The sequence below is a fragment of the Aptenodytes patagonicus genome, chromosome 2 (assembly GCF_965638725.1).
Source record: "Aptenodytes patagonicus chromosome 2, bAptPat1.pri.cur, whole genome shotgun sequence".
Lineage (NCBI taxonomy): Eukaryota > Metazoa > Chordata > Aves > Sphenisciformes > Spheniscidae > Aptenodytes > Aptenodytes patagonicus.
Genome location: NC_134950.1, coordinates 53,501,866 through 53,514,569, shown reverse-complemented (window position 1 = coordinate 53,514,569; position 12,704 = coordinate 53,501,866). Strand labels below are relative to the sequence as shown.

The 12,704-nt window shown below is 37.3% G+C and overlaps 1 protein-coding gene across 10 annotated transcripts in view; it reads left to right on the top strand.

Annotated features, from left to right (window-relative positions):
• Window positions 1-12,704, top strand: part of GREB1L (GREB1 like retinoic acid receptor coactivator) — a 143,923-nt gene that overhangs the window by 60,068 nt on the left and 71,151 nt on the right. For 9 of the 10 annotated variants that reach the window (XM_076329873.1, XM_076329870.1, XM_076329871.1 and 6 more), the window contains exon 2: window positions 1,193-1,296. The exons of the other annotated variant lie outside the window; for it this stretch is intronic. The gene's annotated coding sequence lies outside the window, so the exon portion shown is untranslated. The remainder of the gene's footprint in view (window positions 1-1,192; window positions 1,297-12,704) is intronic. 10 annotated transcript variants of the gene reach the window in all.

Here is a 12,704-nt window from a genome sequence, read left to right as displayed (position 1 = left end):
TCCGAAAAATAGCAATTTCAGAGCCAGGAGCTGTTGGAATTGGATTACTGACATTCTGCAATCATTGAAGTCTCTGCAGAGCCCTACCGTTTGGTTGGGAGCTACGCGTTAACCTTGTTGGCCATCTGCGATGGATTTACTGTTAGCATGGCGGGGATGCACAGCACAGGGTAGCATCGGTGGTCCCTGGCAATAGAGCTGTTTAATGTCCTACCCAAAACTTTTCCTGAGTGAGAGGTGAGAGTTATAGCTGCTCTCTTAAATAGGCTGATTTTTAAAAATGGGAGGAGGGGGAGGAAGCTTAAAGCTATATTGTTTTTAATTTTAAAACCTGGGTTTTGAATTCTAGGTGTACAACTGAAAGAGTCGCATTCTGGTTTTGACAGCAGGCCCAAGACTGTGGTCTCAGCTTTAAGCCTAAAATCCCATTTGTGAGCAACAGGGAAAATTCTTTTAAATCTTTTGCAAAATATTGTCCATTTCTATTGAGAAACCAAACCAGCTTGGGTGCCTAAGAAAGTCTTGTCGAAGTCATGTCAATGATAACTTAATTTAAAGCTTTTTCTGATGTTAATTACTGTTCTATACAGCGCTAGGTATTTTAGGAGTTACTCTTCTGCCTGCTGCTTGCTACACCATTGTTGCCATTCTTTCGGGTATTTCAGGTGTATTCTCTTTTATAAACTGCAATTTCTATTAGAAATGTTTTCACTTAAATACCTTTATGGGATGTCAGATAGGAGAGCAACCAGCTAATTCTGTCTTCATTTTGAACATTGATCTCCAGTTTAGCGTAGATAACCGCTCACCCATTTAGTCTCTTTCTTTTTAATCCAACAGTAAAATAATTAATTCTACATTATCATCTATTTTTTATGTTTCTGTGACAGTTAGTTTTCTCATATTGATGTGCTAAGTTCCTAATATTTCATACAGTGACTTCAGTGCCAAAAATGTGCAGATTCTGTGACAAACTTGTACTTCTGGTAGAATGCAGAGAAGCAGCCATGCAGCTTCAACCAAGTATTCCTATAAACAAAAAGATGCTTTTTTAAGTGGTCAGCCCTCCTTTCCCTACCCCAGTTCAGTTTTCGCCCTAGACCAGGTTTAGATAGGCACGTTTTGTTGGCTTGTTATAAACTATATGCTGGCACGAGTCATTCTAAATTTTTTCTCCCTTCTTATTTTTCAGGTGTTCAGGAGTTTTAAACAACTTTGCAGCAAGGCTTCACAAACTCTTAGCTGCATCCTTTAATCATGACTGCATTTCAAATAGGTTAAAAGGAATCTGAGAAGGTACCGTACTTGCCTTTCCTAATAGACAATACATGGTATATTTGTGTTCAACATCTGTGCGTTCATTTCCATTGACTGCATTTTAGGAACAGTGTGGACTGTAAATAATGATTTTATTTTTGCTTCAAGCATGTACAACGTCTAAGTTCTTCAAAAATTTTGAAATTCAGTTCATATAATTAAACAGCCTTCACCAAAGAGGGCTGATTTGTGCTTCCATTTTTTTCTTATATATCCACAATGAGGTCAACTTCATTATTTAATGACCGTTCTTCTGAAGCTGTAACAATTTTCTTCTGCTGTTTTACTTAGAAGCACTGCAAATACTTCAGCAACTAACTAAATATATTTTATGCACTTGGAGGGTGGATGTTTGTTTGTTTGTTTGTCCTCTCAAAGGGTTTAAAACAAATGGGAAGAAGAATGCAGATCTTTGTAATGATTGGGATAGATTTGTGCTTCCAACTGAGGTTCTCACACGTCTTTTTTTTCTGACTTCTTAAGGGGGGGAGGCTTGCCTCAGTATACAATATTGGGCTCGCATAGTTTCATGTTGCATTTAAATAGCCAGTGTACCCAGAAGGCTGAAGATCTATTCCTGCTTTATGACCTGTTGTATCCTTGGGGCAAGGGCAGCACTGAGCAGAGGCAAGGGGGTCATGGCCACAGCCCAGGTTCTGAGCAGCGCTTGCGGGTTCCCAAAACCTGTCTGCAGGAACATTTTGCTCGGCAACATCTGGAACATGGTAGAAGTCTGGAAGAGGGGGGAACCTCTAGGATTTTGCTTCGCCAGGTGCTAGGAGGAAGCAACATTAGCCTTTTTGATGGGGGGGAGGCAGATTCTGTGGCCCTGAAGTTAGGCTAAACAATTGCGGAGGTCAAAGGACAGCTGAGTGCGGTCAATGAGACACCCTGGGGTGTATTTTGTTACTTAGTAAAAGGAGCAGCATCCTAAAACCCTAAAGGATTCTCTTGAAAATCTGTGTTGTGAAAAGGTTTTATGAGTCTGATGGCAAAAAGTGCTGATTTAGCTAAGGAATGCTTGCTTTTGTCTAAATGAAAGGCTAATCCTTACCAAATGTTGGCAGCTATTATAGTGCGGTCAATGCAGGTCTGAAAGGACAGTTAGAGTAGAAGTGTACTTTGGGATCCCAAATGTTTATCATTTTAATGGTTCTATAACTGAAAAGATTTCAGAACTTTCACCTTTGATCCTAAAATTTATACCATGAGCAAAATATTTGAAAAAGTAAAAACTAAAAAACTTCACTTACAAGTTAAAAGACTTTGTTCTTAGGGAGCTGTGCCTGCCCAGTTCCTCTATATCCCCTGACAAATTCGCTTTAGATTATCAGTTTAAACTATAACTTCTTTTAATGTGCTAACACTTATTAATTGGTTGAAAGTATGTGGGTTTTTTCTGGTCTTGAGCAATTTTTGCTGTTCTTGTTCCAATGCTCACAAAAAAAAAAATTAAAGAATAGTTTTTGAGTAATTAATTCCTATGATTTGTTTAGCATTATCTTTCTTTAAAGTGACAGCTTATTAACACTTAACATTTGTCATAGAAACAGATAAGAAATCAATGTCAGAGCCAAGACCTTGTAAATAACCCGAAAGGAAATGTAATAATGGCTGTCTCCACCAGAGAAGTGGTGGGGGAAGGACCGGGCATGTGGCAGAAAAGGTTCAGTGCTTTTTGTTTTCCTTTGGAAGGGGGGGTTGCTGCAAGACACAACCCGGGGCCTCTGGCTCTTTGGCCCTACTGTCTTACAACACTCATTGACGAATTAGGAAGAAAAAGATACTTGGGAGCCAGCGGTGGTGGCATTTTTATAGCGACTAACCTGGTGTTTCATCTTGATCTTTAAAAGAACACCATAAGAAGAGTGAAAAAGAATAAATTGCATAATTTTCAAGGGGAAAAAAATGAGCAAAGAAGTTGACAAATAATTTTATTTTTTTAAAGAAACGTGCTTGCAAAATATAGCTCTCCAAAGAGCTTAATTTTTAAACCCTTTAGAAGTACTCTATACAGATGCTTAGCATTGATTTATGTCAAGGTTAAGGCACCTTTAAACAAATAAAGTTGGGAATGGATAAACCTACTAAAATACAAATCGCCTATTAAACACAGACGATGTTTGTATAGCATTCAGGTTGCTGCAAAACTGACACGTCTTGAAATTCTCCTGATAACCCCTTCTAAACTCATCAGGAAATGATAGCATGTGTGTTTGAGGGGTACACAAGGGAGCGGCCAGATAGGATAGAGACAGAAGGTCAGGCCTTAACTTTGACTTTCTAGGCTTCAGCTTCATGCTTTTGCAATAGGGCAATAACAAATGAAGAAAGGATTAAGGTGATTTATTTATCAGTGAGATTGGACTGGCTTTTGCTGTAGGAACTCGATGAGATGTCTGACTGAGTCTGTTTTCAGCTTTATCCCTATAAACAATGAATATCATATTTTACACATATATCTATATGGAATTAAGGGCTATATAAAATAAAGTGTATAATAAAACTGTTTAGAGAAATACGTATTTGAGCTATAATGCTTAATTTTGTTTGTAACCCTAGAATTTAATTACTCAAAATATGTAAAATGGAAGTATATGGTTTATTAAGATTTTTTCTCATCCACTGGAGAAAATTGTTCTGTATCTATAAAGTATTTACCAGGTGGTTTTTTCCAAGTGGATTTTAGCCCACAGTGAGAATTTTATACATAGTATTTATATTCTACTGTGGCAGCAGTCACAGAAAAATATTATGAGCACTAGTTTCTTGAGTGTCAGTATTTACTGGAAGTTTTAGATGCCTGCCTTCAAGAATGCATAGAACCTGTGAATTTTCTGTGTTATTGACTCACTAAACTGTAATAGCAGCTTTGGGAATCAAGATTGCCTCTGCTAGCATGTTTATGTTGCAGGTAAATTAAGTCCAGCCTGTAAACATCATTAAGACCTTTCCTTTTGGGAGAAAAACAAGTAGAGAAGCACATCTAATGTCTCCAACAAATAATGTATTTTATTATCATTTTTTCTTCTTCCAAGACAGAAAGACCCCATATACAATTTATCGTAGTGAGTAATGAGTTGCATCACAGAACAACTATAAGCATTAGAAATAGAAAATTGTTTTCTTCTCCTATTAAGTGTTAATAGTATGTAATTTTGGATTTTTGCATTTCTGTCTTAAGTAAAGGTAAAGGTTTTTCTTTGCCAGACCTAAATGGCATTATAAAAATGGACAAATATCCCACAAATACCTGTTGGGATTCCTAAGTATCTAGAAAAGGTAGCTTGAATGTCAAAGCTTTTCTTTTTAGATAAATCCCTGGATGTGATGTTAATGTTTTGTTCTGTTGATCGCCCGTTTTGCAAATTTCATCTTAACTGAAATCTGGGATGTTGCAGAAGGCCCAGTAGTGATGTGCATCTTTGATCTCAAACAGGGGTTGCCTCTGGTAATTTCAGAGATTCTGGACAGAGCTTTGTTTATTTTACAGAAGAATTTGTGGTATTCTGGGGAGGGAAGAAAGTAGAGTCAGCTTTGACACATGATGAACACATGTTGTGTAAAAGGAAAAGGAAGAACTCTACAAAGCACTTTGAAGTTCATTTCCACTAAAATTCAATACAAGAAATTTATTGGTTTCTTAAATAGAAATTCTATGAGCAATTTAGACACTTTTTCCCAGCAGCAGAGAAGTTGCAAAAAATGTCCACACGATACTAAGCTTGACATTACTTGTGGGTTTAAGCTGATTGTTACGGTTTTGATCTATGCAGGGTTTTCTTGTCAGTTCAGTGCATTGCTTTTTGCATAGAAATGGCCATGAAAGCAGCTGGCTTTTCTGGTTTTTTTTTTTGTCTCTGCATCACAGGCTGAAAGTGACTGTAGAAGAATGATGTTAGGTATGCCTCTCGATCTAGAGACTGCATGGGAGCTTCAGATAAGAAAAGATTTGTTTGTTTCTAAACATATTCCGAGTTCAGATGAGCAGAAACGTGATCATTTTGACCTGTTTGAAAATGGTAGTTTCCGAAGAGCTGCACGGGAATGTGCTCCGAGTTGGACTTTATAAACATTTTGACATAACCTCTCTGCAAAAGAAGAGGGGCTTGTTTCCACCTTTGGTGGCTCCTTTTTAGGGATGATGGCTTCCAAGCCTCGTAAAAACCAGAACTCTTTTTCAGACTTGCCTTGTTTTCAGCCAGGGCTCTAGGGAGGAAAACAGCCATTTTTTGGAGGAGTTGAGGAACCAACAACCCACCTAACCTTCTTCTATCCAAGTGTGTTACTGAAGGCAAGTTTGATTACTTAAGACTTTCTTCATTACTCCTTGATCTAATTTTACTTTTTAATCTAGAAGTCTGTGTCAGGGATTTGTTTAATAATCTTCCTGGAGAGGGAAAGGAACAAAACTTGATGGTGCTTTTGGCAGGATTATGCACTTTGCAGATGAAGGAGATGTGGGAAACGCCGCATGTGAGGCTCTTGGGTGCAGGGTGTTTTCCTTTGTACAGTGTCACAGACATGCTCTGTCTGCAGAGACTGTCTCTTTTTTGAGGTGGTAACCCTGAAATTACTTTCAGGTTGCATATTTGAAGAACTGCCACGCTACATCTCCAACTCAGGAGATGCCAGCTTCAGGGGGGAAAAAAGGATTGCTAACAGCAAAAGAAAGGTTGAAGTTTACAAAGTCCTGCTCCAGTGCTTCATTTTTAGTCAGTTGTAGCTTCACAAACCTGAACATGCACCAGATAAGATGAATACTGTGGAAAAAGAAAATAATGAGTGGATGTTTCTGAAGAATTGGGTCATCTCTGTTTGGAAAGTTTTAAGAGCCAATGTACTCTGTATTACCATTATGCCTATTACTCAGAAAGATATTTTTTTAGTAGTGTCAGTTAGTACATGTTGTTAGAATTAAGAATTTTCAGAGCAACAAATGTCTCCGCAAGATGAATAGCAATTAGTTTATATTGCTTGGCAATAAAAATTTCTTTGTCTACCTTTTTAGTAGCACTTTCACATGAGAAAACTTAAGAAAAAAGAAAAAGAAAAGAGCATGGGGAAAAACACTTTTACTGCAGAGGTAGATACCTAGGATGACTTTTATTAAGGATTTTTCTGTTTAATGCTTGTACTGTACAATCTGATGTTGAGATGTGTCAGAATGGATTACATTTTAACTTCTGCATCTTAGTAGTGAATTTTTATGCTGCTTTTCTATCAAATAGTGTCATCTTTGTGAGCAGTCTTAAAAAATGTCAAGCAGTGTATATGCATAAGTTCCTATATAAATAGTAGCTTATGCATACAATAAATAAATAGCATAAGCTATGATGTTTATAACTTAGATTTTTGCAGTCTAGTGGCCTAAGGATTTACAATAATTTACATACATGATTTGCTAAGCCATAGTGCACAGTCCTACTCCATAGTCCTACTGAAGACAATAAAACAACACCAGGCAGGTGAATATGTAGTTACAGGATTGAGGTCTGAAGGCAGATCATGAGAAGTGGCGTAGAGAGGATGTGCAGGAAAAAAATGAATAGCAAGTTGAGCAAACTCAGTGGTTGGAAATGACATTAATATCATTAGCTTCATATGGTGGTCTTCATTAGTCCAGTTGTGTTGAAGAGTTGATCATAAGCTTTATCGATAAGGCATTCAAAGGATGCTTGGGATTGCAGGTGAAGTGCTCAGCTTCTACATAAGCTGAAGAGATCATCATCCCTTTCATTTTCACGAGTTGATATGCCATTATTAATACCCCTTTTTATGTCATTATATGGCTCTCTTGAAACACTGGTAACTTTCCCTTTCACTTTCTTAGGATAGAAGCAACTCAGGGGAAAAAAAAACATAATTCATGAGAGTAAGCAATTAGTGATAGTTATCAGCATTAAAATTGTTGACAAATATGGACTTGTGTTTTGTATTTAGAAAGATGTAACAAGACTGTTCACTGAGCTTCCCCGTCATGGAAATTAAAGAAGTCCACATAGAATTTTTTAAAAGTGGTGTAATGTTAGACAGTGTTCCATTTGAAATAAACATTAAATCTCTATTAAAAACACAGCTTTAAATTAATTAAGTGATGCATCTGAGAAGGTACAGTTTACATTATAGATTATTGTAAACTACATAAATACATTTTATGTCTCTAATAGTTCTGAATAGTTTGTTTTAATTAGTAATTACTAAATATAGTCGTTAGCTAATAACTTACAATAAGATCTGTGTATTACTAGCAGAGTATGTATTGTCAGTGAATGACTGCACACTTATGTATATGAAAAGTATATAAAAATAACAAAGTTTCAATACAAATCTGTTATGTTTGGGAACAGGTACTGATTTTGAATACATGATTTGAGGAACAAATTTGAGCTCAGAAAAACATTTCAGTAAGCAGCAAAATGCTATATGCAGTTACAGTTACTTAAATAGTTATTACATTAATTACTTAGATACTACATTAGTTTTATCTGCTGTGTTATTAGCGGTGGTAGGTGAAAGGATTCAAACATGTAACTAGCCTGATTGTGCTAACATGCTAAGTTGTTAGGAGAATAAATCGTAATTCATGTCTGCAACTAATTGCAAAATGAAAATTATACAGCAAAAATATGCCTTGATCCTTGAGCTGGGATTAAGCACCATTACTGATTTGGTTGTATCGCACGGGCATTAATAATGTGGTTAATAGTCCTATTGATTTAGGGGAGAGAACATAAATAGGGAAAGCTATGTATGAACATGCTTGTTTTAAGGAAGCAGGCTGAGATTTCCGAAAGTGCTCCTTAGTGATTTGTTTGTGCTGCCTCTGCAATGAGTGTGTGAGCATCCAAGCGTGAGCACATACTCCTTTTAAAATAATGAAGTCTTTTAACATTACCAAAACATCAGAATGAAAAGCTAGGTTTGTAGGCTGATAACCTCTTTTTTTCACCTGAAGGTTTTTCTGTTGAAAGAAAAGAGAAAATGTACCTCTTCTGTTGAAGGTGCATAGTAATGTTCCATTCCCTATGTACATTGTGAAAAATCCCAGTAGCATAAAAGGATTTGCTCCATCTTCTACAAATTAATTTTAAAAAATTTTAAATTAATTTTAAAAACCGTAGAAAACCTTCACAGTAACTTATCTGCTAATTTCGTAACATCATTTAAAAGGCCTTTCAGTCAGAATAGGTTAAATCAACATAACTGACTCCTGAAAGCTTCTATATCATGAAGAATATTGGCCTGTTCATGTAAGGTTCATACTCCACTATATAATCTTCTCATTACTGAGCATTTCTTTTTTTTTTATTACTGGCAACTGTGAATTTTTATTAACTCTTCTACTCTTTTATAGCCTTTATGGTCAAATTTGTTGTCATGTGGTGTCCTGTCATTGTGCACAACCCAGCGTCATCAACCTTTCCATGAAACACCAGGGGATGCAATGGGAAAAGACTAGAAAGAATATATATTATTTTAATATTTTAAACACAAAATATGGTTTATTTATGGTTTCTAATTAAGTTCCTTTTTCCACAGTAGAAAGGCAGAGGAGGAATAATTAGGGAAATGGTATATTTGCAAAAGCTTGGAGGGGAGGGGAGGGTTGTGTGAACGTATGTGTGGGGGTGGATGAGAGTGTAAAAGAGACAATAAAAATGTATGAGTCCGTGCAAGTGGTGACAGAACATATAGTGCCTATTTGTACATGAGCATTTGCGTGCATAAGACAGTCTTTGAACATGAAAACTAGCCATGCATTTGCAACAGATGTCAAAAGATGTTTCTTGATTCCAAGTACCCCGCCAAATGGTATCAGCTACTGTTTTGCTCCATTAGTGTTCAAGTCTCTTTATAGTACTTTTTCATGTAGTAGTCCATATTCAGGTAGGCCTATATTGCCTTAAATGCTTCTAGCATAGCATCATTTATTCACAGAAACTAGTCCTCCATAATTTTTGAATATTGTGTAGTCACTGTAGGTGAGTTCACATAACTTAAGCAGTGAGGTCAGATGTTTTCTTTCATCTGCTTGTCGCATCTGTTTACTGAGGAAATGGCATCAAATGAAATTTGGCACATGCTTAATCCTTAAATCATCTCAGTCTTCACTAGAGGAATGTGTTGAGCATCCTCAGTGCACCGACTGCACCAGTTTTCCTCTCGCTGTGCCGCAGGAGTTCAGCCTGCCTGGAATGTGACATTTCTTTTCTGAGTGGGAGCCATAACCTGGAGAAAAGTAAAGCCAGTGCAAGGTCTGTACAGTTCTTGTCACAAAGCTTCATGTGCAGAAATCTTGTGAAATGACTTCCAGCTCCAGTTTGGGTATAAGAAGAACTGATTGTCGGGTTTATGTAGTTTGATTCTAACTCCACAGACTTAACTCCGAAACGTTGTAAAACTTCAGACTTAGAAAAGATTACATCTAAAGATTCTGGGAGAGTTTTATCAGAACATTTGAAAGATGAAGAAAAATGCAAGGTGTTAGGCAATAAACACAAGTGCTGAACTTATAACTTAAAATTACTGAACTACAATTTTGTAAATCTTGAGCTTAACTTGCATTGAATTCTCTAACATTGCACTTCGCAATATATTCTATGTTTGATTGCAGTTGTAAACTCCTCTTTATGTGTACAGCTCAGTACACAATACTGTTAAAAAGAACTAGAGAGACATTTCAAATTTTAAGTAAAAAAGATGAGATTGAGTTTCAGTTTCTATTTCTTGGTGGTTTTCCTTTTTTGACCTCAGTGTTACCTCACTGATGGTTTATACTGTGAAGCTGAAAACTCCAGAATCACTGAATTTTAAAAAATGCAATTCAGACTTAATTTTTGCAGTATTTGGGGGTGAATTGAAATTGACAGCTTCATGCATAGAAGTTCACTAACACCATCCTGAATTCAGGTGTGAATTTTACCTTTAGTATGTTTATTGTTTTGTGAACTGTGCCTGAAGACTATGGGGATAGTCTTGGGGTGGAAGGGATGGAGCAGTAAGTGCATAGGAGCGTCCATATTAGCACCACTTGTGATTAGCTTTTTTTGTTTCATGTTGTGGGGGAACAGCTGCCCTGTTCCACCATGCTGCATGTAGCTCTGTTGTGTATCTATTTGCCTCTGTCCAAGGAATTGTCCAAATCCCAGGTAATCGAATGCACTACTCCAAGTACAGAGACTATTAATTGAACAATAAGAGGAAGAACCTTGTCAGGAAAAAATGGGCGTTCTTGATCTTTCCCATTCCTCTGACACAGTAGTGGCAACATCAGACTGAAAGACTAGATTCTAAATGGTACTGGATGCTATCAATATTTTCTTCAAAATAAAATGAAAAGTAAAAATGAAAGGAAACTCCACTGTAAACAGAGTCAATATAAACTAATCATTCATTTTTCCTGAAAGACTTTGTGAACTAATTATTTGTCTATCACTTGCTACATAAGATTGTAAACTCTTTTACAGTTGAGTTTGAATATCCCTAACCAAGACAAAAGCAGGGTGAGAATCTCAGGATCTTGAAAGGACTGGGGGTGGAGGAGGGGGAAGGATCTTACAAAGGTTATGAGATAAGGGGTCTGTTAATGAGACTACTCTGCCTTGCACTCTGGTATTGACTCACATATAAGTCTTTCCCCACTGAATGCTACAGTTAATGCTGGGTATATACTTTTGACTTTGAAGTCTACACTTTTAATTAGCGTATATATTTGTTATTGTCGTTACTAACTGTCATCCTTTCTGCTGTATGCGTGTTTGTGATACATCCTAATCATGCTCTAATGGGAAAAAATACTACTTCCAGAACTTCAATAAGAATGATGTAAATAATAGAAAATGCTAGCTGTACCTGAAACAACCAGTTCCCAAACAATTCTACAGCATAAATAGATGCCTGGTCTCTCTTTGACTAAGATAACCCTCTGAGATACAGAAGCTGTGCTGGGCCTGGCAGTGCCTTTGTGAAGGAACTTGCTTTCTTTTCCTTTGAAGAGAAACTTTCCTGTGGGGTTAGGCCAGATCAGAAGCCAGATTATGTGTTTTGGAGAACACAATTACATCATTAGGTTAAACACAAAGTAAGGACTTGATAGAGCCGACTTAATGGAGGGTGTTTGCATCAGATTCATCATTCGCTATCAGGTAATTGTGAAATTGCTTTAAGCCATAACAACAACACTCACCCCCTCCCTCATCCTCCAGTTCAGTTCCTCTCCTTTAAAGTCTCTGGGGTCATGACCCACCTGGAGGCCAAATATGTGGTATCTGGTGTACTGAATGATCTGATTATATTTTTACTAGCAGAGCCTTCAACTCAATGTGCAGTTCTATTCCAAAGAGCTATTGGGTAACAATCCAATTTCCAGAGGTTACTTTTTTTTGATATGTGAAGGACCATAGTCACCTGTCTTTCTAACTAAAAGTGGGTAGTGTTTACTGTACTTACATACTGCAAGTCTTCTGGAGCTATAAAGAAGCTGGGCTCTGCTTCTTCTTGAACATCCAGTGTCATGTTTCTGCACAGATCTTTTGAAACCTGGATGACAGCATAGGACAAGATTATTAGATTGAACTGACAAGACTTGCTTGTAAGTTTAGCTTCTGGGGTTGAAAGAGTCATCAGAATTTCCCTGGGTCCTTCACCACGCAGTTAAGCGATGCAGTGCTAAAATCAATCATCTTTGAAATTTTGCTTTATATTACTTCCATTTCTGTCTGCCTTGATGGAAGCTCCCGTCAATTGTAGTTTTGTTTTCTGTAATGAATACCCATATTTACTTTTTTATTAAAAACTATAGCATTAATACTTCTTCACTTGTGGTCCGGTTAGTGGAATTTCATGATTGCCTTGTTCATGTCTCTTTGTAAGGACACAGATTGAGATGTGAGGGCTGCCTTCCAGCTCTGTTGTTAAGGCAGCTCTCAAACTCCAGCAAATCTCACAGTTAATCCTCCAGTTCAGTGATGGGCCACTGCAAAGAAGACTTGAAGTAGGCTTAGGAAATCTGCTTTGAAGAAGCATAGCAGCAGTGGAGATGTGTTAGGTAGTAATCGTGATGCCTCAGTATCTGGATCTTTGCAGAGAAGTACCCTGAGAGTGATAGAGCCTGGAGCTGCGGGTGATCTTCATGTTAGGAAATTGTCCTCTTATTTCATGTTTTGCTGCAGATTTCATTTTGAAATGATTCCGTTTTAATTGTGTCTTCTAGTCTTCCTATAATAAGTTTTAAGGACATGAAATAAAAATTGTCTGAGTAGAGTGGCAAAGTTGGTGAGGTAAAGAGGGGAAGCCTGGAGAGTGGCCGTTATCAAACTGAACCGTCTTCCTTGGCGGGGGGGGGGTGGGGTGGGGGAGGAGAACAATGCATAGCAGCAAATCTT